This window comes from Heloderma suspectum, chromosome 1 (genome assembly GCF_057233095.1).
Source record: "Heloderma suspectum isolate Gila_16-S chromosome 1, 16-S_ref, whole genome shotgun sequence".
Lineage (NCBI taxonomy): Eukaryota > Metazoa > Chordata > Lepidosauria > Squamata > Helodermatidae > Heloderma > Heloderma suspectum.
Window position 1 is genome coordinate 137,526,072 of NC_139458.1, and position 11,575 is coordinate 137,537,646.

At 44.3% G+C, this 11,575-nt stretch overlaps 1 protein-coding gene across 2 annotated transcripts in view; it reads right to left on the reverse strand.

The window, feature by feature from the left end:
• The window catches only part of LOC146358011 (lectin-like), a 28,147-nt gene extending 16,833 nt beyond the window's left edge, over positions 1–11,314 (reverse strand). Inside the window, exon 1 of one of the 2 annotated variants that reach the window (XM_084859795.1) lies at positions 11,117–11,238. The gene's annotated coding sequence lies outside the window, so the exon portion shown is untranslated. Of the gene's footprint in view, positions 1–11,116 lie in introns of both variants that reach the window. The other variant, XM_084859806.1, reaches the window with a different exon arrangement.
• Positions 11,315–11,575: the final 261 nt, after the last annotated feature.

An 11,575-nucleotide genomic window follows, 5' to 3' on the forward strand; every position in this document is an offset into this window, starting at 1 on the left:
TGCCCTGAAAAACAGTTGCTCGGTACTTGAGCATGTGGGGATTTGAAGCAGGGCACTCGGAAGGTTCAGGGTAAGCCCTTGATCCCTGTGGATAACCTTGCTAACTCAAGCCTCTTTATTTTGGACAGCCACAATATCACTATAGTGCAACAGCAGCTAAATGACTTTTAAAAAGAGGGAGGGAAAAAAGGGCTGTGACCATCATTGTGTTCATGGTCGGAGAAGGAACAGGGGAATGGCAGTTTGAAGGGGGGCCAGTGACAGCCCCTCCAAAATGCCATTTTGGCACAGTCGGAGGGGCTGTCACTGGCAAGGAGATCACATCCGGAGCAGAGATGGGGGACTTGGCAGCAGATGAGATGGGTCCTGTTGCTAATTCCCCTGGGATGCTGGGCGGAGCTGGCTGCAGGACTGAGGGGGAAGTGGGAGAAACAACCAACACACTGTGGGTGGTGCGCCCGATCGTCTGTCAGGCACACCAACCATGCGCTGGGGGTTGTTTGCAAAACAACCCCCAGTGCGTGGCTAGTCACTCATCATGGGCTGGTGTGTTGTGCAAACACACCCAGTACCTTGCCCCCAAGTGAGACATTGCTGCTCATTCAAATCCTTTTTGCAGTCAAACCCACTTCTGTTTTCCCCAAGGTAAGGGGCCTGGGCCAGTTTGGAGGAAGTAACAAATGAGGAAGGCCTCTGGCACTACATTTGATATGTGAGCAGCCAATGCGCCTGCTCTTCCTCTTGTCAGGCCCTTGCTGCCTACAGTGGCCCAGGGTACAAGCACACTTGCCCAGTAGCAATAGGCTGGACAGGTCTCTGCAGAGTCAAGCACACTCCGAGAAAGCCGGGTAAGACTGCTGTTAGGCAATTTTGGACTCTGGACTTAATGAAAATAATGCGCAGACTGTGGAAAGAAAGCTGGCAGTCCCCCTCTAGTTTAAAAGGCTCATGCCTTCACGCTACAGTCATGACTAGTCTGCTAAGGGAGTATGTCCTAAGGTCTTCTAGTAACTGTAAGGCTACTGAGTTCAGAGGGAAGAAGCAGGCTTGTATTAATGCAGATTATGGCAATTGGGGAAGTTCTAAAGATCTGGGGCACTGCTCAGAAGATCCAGCGCCCATGTCCATGTGGGCCTCTCCCTAACACTGCCCATGGGGAAGTATCTGTTATAGTGTCAATGCTGTGAGCCTCCACTTATGCTCAATTATTATAATTATGGGTAAATAGAGCATATATCACAAAACACTGTAAGCTTCCAGTGATTTGATGCAGAGAAAATCAAACCCTGGGTGAAATGCTTGCATCCCCGGAGTTCTGACCACTCAGATAATTGGGGTGCAAGGGCAATGCCATATTTAATAGTTAAGGTCTATATGACATCTTAACTTAGCTGGCCTCAGGTTGACCTAGAGAAAGAATGTTTGCCTGCTGAAAAGCATATATAATGCTGATATCTCTGTCAAGCACACAAGATCTATTTTCCTATAAACATCAGTGTTAGCTTTAAGGTGGAGCATAGTTTATCAAGAGATTATCCAGTGCGTTCCAATAAAGCTATTGTCTTCCTTCCAAGGGTGAAACTAACGGTTATGAAACTGAGATTTCGTGGGAAAACACTGAACTCAGAAGCTGCTATTGAAAGAATGGTTTAGGACTGTTATGAAAGGTGCTTCCTAACTTTTGAACTGTGTTTTAATTTAACAGCTTTTCCAGACAAGGCTTTATTGTGCACTTGCTATTCCTTACTTGCGATAGTTTGTGGGTGCGTTAGACAATATCATCATCCACACGGGCACTTTCCAAGCATTTCTGGGGGGGGGGGGGGTTGATCGGGAAAGTCCTGCATTTTGGAGAATGGCAGAATGAAACACTCATAGTTGCACAATTCTGCTATGCCATAGTGCCACCTAGAGGTTATATAGAGGAAGATATAGAAAGGCAGAAAAGGACCCCCCCCCCCCGCAAAAAAAACATGTATAGAGGATCTGACCTTAATCCCACAAAGAATCTGAAAGCAGAAGCCACATTAAAGTGGCAGGTTAAAAGCCTTGACTAGAAAAGCCCTAAAGTTTATTTGGTCAACATGAATGTGTCTTGCTCAAGAATACCAGTCAATGAAGAGTATTTGATTAGCATTGTTCTCTGATTAATCCCCCTCCCTGCAACCTCATGAATGTAATTGTAAGACTTATGCCAAAGTAAGTATAAGGTGCCACAAGAACCTTTTGCTGTAGCAGATTAAACTGGCTAGAAGTTTAACTTGAGAGCGGATGTGTGATATCGCTGGATGTAACGTCAATAAGAAACGGCTGATACATGCCTCCATTTTCATACTACCAGATCAGTCCCTCTATAAACCAACCAAGTTTGCCTGTACTCTCTGAAATCTGTCTCACTTGGAGTGCTTCCAGGCAGAGGGCTTCTAGTGATAACACTCAAAAGGCATCGTGCAGCTATTCCGTCTTTCCTTCCTTCATGGATTTACTGTAACATGGGGAGTTGTCGCTATCTGGAGCTCCCATTAAATTCCATGAATGAGGCAGTGTGATTCCACAGTAAAAATCTCATCTGGAAGCATGCTCTCTATGCCTGTCTGTGGCTGTAAGTGAGACACCTTGAAACCATAAGCTATACATCTGTCCTCCTTTCCAGCAGCAGAGACCTCCCTTTTCTCCTGTTTCCCTGCTTGTTTGCTTCTTCCCCGACCCTAAACCAAAATAGATGAACTACTTTCATTTCCAACAGTGATGAGAATGATGAGGTTTCTCTACCCACCACACCTGTTTGAGGAAAGCGCAGAAAGTTTGGTCGTGTAGAGGAAAATACAACTCCTTATTCCTAGCCTTTACCACTGTAACCCAAGACAAAGATGGTAAGACCAGATATTATCCTCAGTTATAGAAGATCATGAACTGTGGTGCTGGAGGAAAATTCTGAGAGTGCCTTGGACTGCAAGAAGACCAAACCAGTCCATACTCCAGGAAATAAAGCCAGACTGCTCACTTGAGGGAATGATATTAAAGGCAAAACTGAAGTACTTTGGCCACATCATGAGAAGACAGGATACCCTGGAGAAGATGCTGATGCTAGGGAAAGTGGAAGGCAAAAGGAAGAGGGGCCGACCAAGGGCAAGGTGGATGGATGATATTCTGGAGGTGACGGGCTTGACCTTGGGGGAGCTGGGGGTGGCGACGGCCGACAGGAAGCTCTGGCGTGGACTGGTCCATGAAGTCACGAAGAGTCGGAAGCGACTGATCGAATAAACAACAACATAGGAGACCAACAGCTGGCCTGTAAGCTGGGCTTTGTCTACAGCAGGGATGAGAAATCTGTGGCCCTCCAGATGACATGGGACTAAAACTCCCATCATCCTTCACCATTGGCCACGCTGGAGTCTATCACAGGTTCCCCAGCCCTGGTCTACAGGGTAGCCTTCCAAAGTAGCATGAAAGAAGGCTAAAGGCTGAGAATGGAAGAAAGAGGTAAAGGCGATGATTAGCAACTGAGCTGACTTGGACGTCAAGAGCAACAGGAGGAGATGAGGACAGAGACAGAGTAAGGGTCAGAACAGTGAAGAACCTTCAGTCCAAAGACTTGTATGAAAGGGATTCCCAACAGAATTTTTGTCTTTTTTATTTCATAGAAATACTAGGAAAAAGACCAACATTTCCAATGTTACATGTCTATAAGAGGAATTCCAGTATGTAACAGAACGATGTTCCCCACATTCATTTAAACAGATATGCCATTTCTCCAGTGCCCTTTATCTTTCACGCTTTACTGTTAACACTGAAGAGCCTTAAGTCTAAGCCTGATGCTGATGCATAGTCCTCCTGACTATATTTTACTGGACTGCTGTGCTCTGTAGCTGCAATAATGCTACAGGTTTTTAGTAACATTTCATTGCTGGTGTCTGTTGTTTATGAGTGTTTGCTGCCCTATTATGGTATTGGTTCTTTATTATATGAATTTTAATGTTGTAAGGCCCCTTGAGAGGGCATCTGCCCAGACAGGTGGACTACAAATATTTTAAATAAATAAATGAACAAACAAAGAAAAAGGACAGAGAGCCAGTGCAAATACTTTAGGGAGCTGCATGATGACTGGTGGGAAAGATGAACTGAACTCCAGTGCTATTCACAGACTGAAATGACATGTGGGGGAAAAAACACAGCAATTGAGATTGCTCTGCTAGTATCACATCTCTGTTGCCAGGTATTTGCTCTACCAGGCTAAAGGTGAAAACAAGATTTCTACATCTTTCCCAACTCTTGCAATGTGTCTGATCGGAACAGAGTGCTTTTCTAGTTTACTGCTCTCTGTCACTCACCTATGGGACTTTCCCTGCTCTACTTTCCTTTGGAAATCACCCACCCATAATAGCCAATTGCCCCCTAACTAGTTGCCTCAAGAAAAACCAGTTCCAAGCCAAATTAACCACTATTTCCCAACAAAGAATTTTATTATTGGGAAATGGAACTTGTGCTGTTTTAAGGAGAGGGAACAAACATTGCATCTGTGCCTCATGCAAAGTTTACCGCCAAAATTCATCCTCTTGTCAGGCTCCGTATTAGGTTGTAAAGGAATCATGATCTGGTTCTTCTTCACAGAAGCATAACAATTTAAATTTTCCCTACAGAATCTCTGTGCGTTCTATAGCTATCAGTCAGGCAGACATTCAACTTGTGCAGCTTTCCCATCAGTGCATGTTTTCCCAGCTGGATACCGGTCATGCAGCTGTGAAAGTCACAGGCAGGTTGTTGCAACATGTGGGAAGGGGAGAATTAACCCTTCCCACCTGTAGAGGAATTTAAGACATGACTCTCTGATGCTCTGAAGGTCTGTTTTATTCCCAAAACAACACAGCTGTGTGGTGGTCTCAGGCCTGAGCATGAGAAGACACCCCATTGCCACACTCCATGAGGTTATATACTTTTCTTTACACAGCATAAGTTCATCTGCACATGCTCAGAGATTAAAACTATACAGCAACAGCATAAGCGAGGGAAGCAATTCAGTATGCACTGGCCATTTCTTGCAGACATGCTTATCAGTATAACAAAAGCACATATTCTTAAGCAACTCACTTAGCTAGAATTTTCCAGTTTAGGGTACATCTTGACCCAGAAACAATTTCTGGTTCTCAGTTTTACACACATAAAGCAACTCCTTCTACACTCTCTATGCAGCTCTCACTTGGCCTTCATTTAGTTCACCATGCTTTGCGACATTTTTTATCACACTCTGGTCTTGAGAAAGACCTTAGCTCCTGCTTCCTATCACTATACACTTTCTGGAACTTTCCCACACTTCTCCACAAGCCTCTACTTCAGCTTTCCCCAACCTGGTGCCCTCCACACACCACAGCTGCAATCTCCCTTGAAAATTACCCCTTTGTGGCAATTAAGCTGAGGGCAGAGGGAACTTGCATTTGGCACCAGTGGACCCTCAGGGTCCTGTGGAATAGATCCAAGGCCATGGGAAATAGATTTGGGGCTGGGGCCCGATGTGCTCATGCCTAGCAATGTCCCTGACTGGCCCACAGCAACATGTGCATAACGTGAAAATGCTGTGTGCTCCATCAAACGGTTTTTAAGAATATCAATTCCAGCAACCAAGATAATAATGGGTATGGGCCATAAAGAACCAAAGGCTCATCAAGATGACAGCTTTTCCCATGGCTGGTTTAGCTCTCTGTCCCAAAACCACAAGGGCGGGTTGGTGGCTACTGTTAAGGAAGAGGCATAGGCAGGCTGCAGAGCCTGGCCACCTCAAAGTCACCCCAGGGCCCTTCCCTGCTTCCATGTGGACAAACAGAACATAAGCCCCTAGTCCAGCCTGCCCCCTCCAGATGTGCTGAATTGCAACTTCCAAGGGAATTATGGGAGTTGCAGCCCAACACATCTGGAGGATGCCAAGTTTTGGGAGGCTGCTCTAGCCTCTTCCATTTCCAAAAGATCCAGAAAAGACACAGGCAACATTTGACCAGGGCTGTGTTTCGATCAGCGATTTACTCCAACCTGGCTGCGCGGTGAGGTCTCTGTGTTTCCATGATGTTGTGGCCATTCAGCACCAGCCCTGAATTTTGTCGCTGAACAACCACTTCTTCTGAGACTGGTTATAGTCTGACTTTTCCAGCTTAACACAGCTCCATTACTGACCTGTTTCCACCATTGCACTGGGTCCGGTATCGTAGTCCTGCCCATGGGGCGTGTAGCCCGGCCCTTGTGGGTGTGTCGCTCTGACCTCAGTGACCCAACCCTTTCCCTCCCAGTTTTCCAGAAGTTTCATTGCCGTTTTGGAGCAGGATGCCGAGGGACCAACTTTTAAAACATCATTGAAAATAAGTACTAGAACACAGCCCACGACCCTAGTCAAGGGTTATTTTCTCCCATTGTGCTGAATGAGGCTTGCCCTCTCAATGACCACAGAAATAACAGAGAATTGACATGATACACATAGAATCATAGAATAGTAGGGTTGGAAGAGGCCTACAAGGCCATCGAGTCCAACATCAGAACTTACAGAGATTTCCCCTCAATTGAAGGGGCACACTTTTAAGCCCAATTCCTTAAATGCATTTAAGCACGATCTCGAGGCTTTGATCCATTGCCTTAGGATGTAACTCATTCACAGCTTCCGTATAGAGATCCTGTGCGTTAAAATGGGGACTGGTTTCACTCTCTTTCCCACAACAAACCTACTACTGTCTTGTCAGAAGTAGCTCCCATTGTGGTCAATGGATTAAAATGGAAGCTAGTTTCCCTCTTTGTGTTCTCCTCCCGCCCACCCTTTCCCAGCACAAGCATATGTGTGTCTGCTCGGAAGTAACTCCCATTGTGCTCAATGAGGCTTGCTCCTGAAATGCAGGTGCATCTGGACTTTCAGGGGAAAGGGGCGGGGAGGGGGCAAGCTTGTCTTCACAGCAAAGCTGATTCCTTTTTAAAAATCCCATACTCCTCCAGTAGCTTCTCCTTCCATTGTCCTGGAAACATGGCCAAGGAGGAGGGAACACTGATGAAGTAACCAGACCCAACCCAGACTCCACTCGGACTGCACCCAGCCATCAAGAAAATAATTCGATTAGAGCTCAGTGGAAACAGCACATGCTACAGTGATGAAAAGCTGGGACTTTAGGCACTGTGGAAACTGGAAAAGGAGAAGATGCAATTGGGGAAACCTGTCGGATAAAGATAAAGGCTTTCCTCAAATTATTGTAAAGAGTCTAAATATAATTTGCTATTATGAAGAACCATACAGAAAATACCCAAGCAGCTAATGGATTCCACCCACATTTTTGCTTGTAAAGTAAAGGGCTGGGTTTTGGTCGGGGTGGTGGTGGTGGTGATGGAGAAATATCTTAAATGTACTACCCTCTGTCAAGAATTAGACTCAGACTTGATGTAATTTCCTTTCTTTCTTTGTCTTTTTATTTGAAAAATTAATAAATATTTTAAAAATATTTCTAGTCCACCTTTAAGGGGAAAAGCTCTTAAAAGCACTGGGGCAAATGTTTATCACCATTTAATATCATTTTATTTCAGCTATATATGGTGCAACCCTATACATGCCTACTCAGAAGCCCCACTGAATTTAGTGACACTTACTCCAAAGTATGTATGTATAGGATTGCAGCCTTAATACATTTATAACACAATCTTATGCATGCCTACTCAGCCTACAGCGGTGATCCTGTACACACCTACCAGGGAGTAAGCCTCATTGAACAAGTTGCCCACCCTTACTCAAAAACTCAGATATTCACAAGGCATTTTATTCTGCCCACATTTTTAATGCTTTTCAACTGAGCACCCAGAACCTGTTTCATTCCCCTTTTGTCTTGTTACACTTCCCACCCCCCTTTACAGAAAAGAACTTTTCCAAGAAAGAAATGCTAAAAGTTGTCCTTTATTGATTTGCTTAGAAGATAGTTTTGATGGGAGCAGAGTTGTTAATTGTTTGTTGTGCTTTGGCACAGATTATTATTACTAATGAAAGGTGGCATTCCCAAAAATCGGAATTGCAGCAGAACACAGGCGGAAGGTAGAAGGCAAGGAAAGTGAATGGCCATCTCTGCATGGAAAGATAAAGATAATTTCAGGGAAAGAGTGACTGCAAACCTGGGGCCAAACTAAATGTGATGCTAAACATGTCATTTGAAGTAGCACCTTTGGTTTTATTTATCCTAGAGAGTGAAGTCAAGTGGGCCTTAGGAAGCATTGCTAACAACAAAGCTAGCAGATATGACAGTATTCCAGCTGAGCTATTTAAAATCCTAAAAGATGATGCTGTTAAAGTGCTGCACTCAATATGCCAACAAATTTGGAACACTCAACAAGACTGGAAAAGGTCAGTTTACATTTCAATTCCAAAGAAGGGCAATGCCAAAGAGTGTTCAAACTACTGCACAATTGCGCTCATTTCACACGCCAGCAAGGTTATGCTCAAAATCCTACAAGCTAGGCTTCAGCAGTATGCGAACCGAGAACTACCGGAAGTACAAGCTGGGTTTCGAAGAGGCAGAGGAACTAGAGATCAAATCGCCAACATTCGCTGCATCATGGAGAAAGTAAGAGAATTCCAGAAAAACGTCTATTTCTGCTTCATTGACTATGCTAAAGCAATAGATTGTGTGGATCACAACAAACTGTGGCAAATTCTGAAAGAGATGGGCGTACCAGACCACCTTACCTGTCTCCTGAGAAACCTGTACGAGGGTCAAGAAGCAACAGTAAGAACCAGACATGGAACAACCGATTGGTTTAAAATTGGGAAAGGAGTACAACAAGGCTGCATATTGTCGCCCTGCTTAATTAACTTATATGCAGAGTACATCATGAGAAACGCCGGGTTGGATGAACCACAGGTCAGAATTAAGATTGCCGGGAGAATTATCAACAACCTCAGATACGCAGACAATACCACCCTAATGGCAGAAAGCGAAGTGGATCTAAAGAGCCTCTTGTTGAGGGTGAAAGAGGAGAGTGCAAAAGCTGGTTTGAAACCCAACATTAAAAAAACGAATATCATGGCATCTGGCCCCAATACTTCCTGGCATATAGAAGGGGAAGAAATGGAAGCAGTGACAGATTTTATTTTCTTGGGCTCCAAGATCACCGCAGACGGTGACTGTAGCCATGAAATTCAAAGATGCTTGCTCCTTGGGAGGAAAGCTATGGCAAACCTAGACAGCATAGTAAGAAGCAGAGACATCACCTTGCTGACAAAGGTTCGTATAATCAAAGCTATGGTTTTCCCAGTAGCAATGTATGGCTGTGAGGGCTGGACTATAAGGAAGGCTGAGCGCCGAAGAATGGATGCTTTCGAACTGTGGTGCTGGAGAAGATGCTTACGAGTCCCCTGGACTGCAAGGAGGTCAAATCAGTCCATCCTAAAGGAAATCAACCCTGACTGCTCATTGGAAGTACAGATCCTGAAGCTGAAGCTCAAATATTTTGGCCACCAAATGCGAAGCGAAAAGTCACTGGAAAAGACCCTGATGCCGGGAAGGTTTGAAGGCAAAAGGAGAAGGGGACGGCAGAGGATGAGATGACTAGATAACATCACCGATGCAATTAATATGAACTTGAGCACACTCCGGGAGAGAGCGGAGGACTAGATGATTGGAATCATCCAAGTCAATAAGGTTGCCCATCCCATTATCAATTAGACATTGGGCATTCTTTAGATATGGCCTAGGGGGCTTTTTAACCAATGACATGGAGGGGCTATATTTTTTAAAAAACTGAGAAACTACTTCACCCATACTAAAAAATTCATTCTTTCTAAGATAAACCTTCTTAGCTATTTGCCAGTCTGTAAAGAAAACAACTGCTTGCGCATACATATAGTAAAAAAAAAAAAATTCTATACTTGCAATATCAGATACAGTAAAACCCCATAAGTAACTGGGCCTAAAATAGGCATTAGATGGTGCTTACGCTCTAGCTGAGCTAGCATAGCTTTTGGCTTTGGATAATTAATAAGGACCAGTTTATGCTTCTTCAATACTAGCTTCCAACCTTTGCTATACATCCTAGGATCATCCTGGCAGGTCAAGAGATCTGAATTAACATAAGTCTGGCCTCTTACAAGTAAGGCCAGAATGTATATTCAGAGCATATCCCTCTGGGACCTGCGAGCCTGTCTCCCCAGTCTCTCCATCCAAGGAGAGAGGAGGAAAATCCTTAGAATTATTAGGTGACAGCTTCTGCTTCTCAGAATACAACCTCTCTTCATCCAGTTTCAATACTTTTTCTGGTTTCTTGTCTAGCAATTTAAACAGTTTCTGAAAGTTCATCTTCTTATATTTCTGTGGTAACTTCTGGCCTTTCCTTATACTCTTAATATTCTTATTTTCCTTTGACCCGTTGACCTTTTTTTTTTTTTAAGAGGCTTCTGGTTCTTACTAGATCCCTTGCTTATTCTTGCAACATGAGGTAAGGGTACAGTTTGAACAGTTGCTTTACTGCCAGACATGGGCTCCATCCACCCTACATATTTGGCAATTACAAATAGTAATAGCCCATTACACTCAGAGAGAAAGGCCTTAACTAGGTCCAGCTCCTTAGTTATGGTAGTAACATGATCTATTAATTTCTCCACCTCGTCCTCTACTCCATGCACTCCCTGTATTTTCTTAAAGTCCAGCATAACAGTTTTGGGGTACTGCACAAAGAGATAATGGATCTCTTTGTTTATTAGTTGATCCAATTTTTTTTTAAATTTTCCACTTCCGCCAGCCATTTAAGACTTTCAGCAAGAACAATTTCTGATGCTAAATCAGTGGCTCCCTCTGTCTGAACTGCAGACAAAGTCCACCTGTAATCCAAAGTCCACCTATGATCCAAAGGCCAGTCAAGAACAAGATTCGAAAGAGATTCAGTCTCTACAATAGAAATACCCATATTTCTATAACCTTGTCTAGTCAGGACCATTTTAATTAACATCAGAAGTTATTACTGGTAAAAGAATACATATTAAAAAATATTAAAATACGGCTGAAACAAGGTCAATCCCCTACTCATTGGCTCCTTATCAAGACAATAATTTAAGTAAAATACCAAAAGTTAAGTAAAACACCAGAAAATACAAATAGAATTAAAATCAGCCCACCTGAAATATCAGAAGGGCAAAAGCAATGGTGTATTCAGATGTAATGCTGGGCCCACTTGTTTGGAGAAGCCAGTGTATAAACAGAGCCTCCTCTACGACTCCAAGTGCAATGCTAAGTGTGCACTTAGCGTTGCACTTGGCACGATGCCGAGGTGCCGAGCTGCCTCTGGCAGGCCCGCCTTAAGTGCCTGGTTGGGCAAGCACAGAGACAAATGCAGGCTCAGAGTCCAGCAGGTGCAGCTGATCCTCCTTCCTCGTCTCCTCACGCCCTTCCCTGGCAGCCTAGCCTCTGGCAGCCCCCACCCTTAAGAACCTGGTTGGATGGGGACAGAGACAAACACAGGCTCAGAGTCTGGCAGGTACAACTGGTCCTCTTCTCCTCAAGCTCCCCCTTGACAGCCCAGCCTCTGGCAGCCCCGCCTTAAGTACGTGGTCTGTCCATTTAAGGCAGAGAGGCTC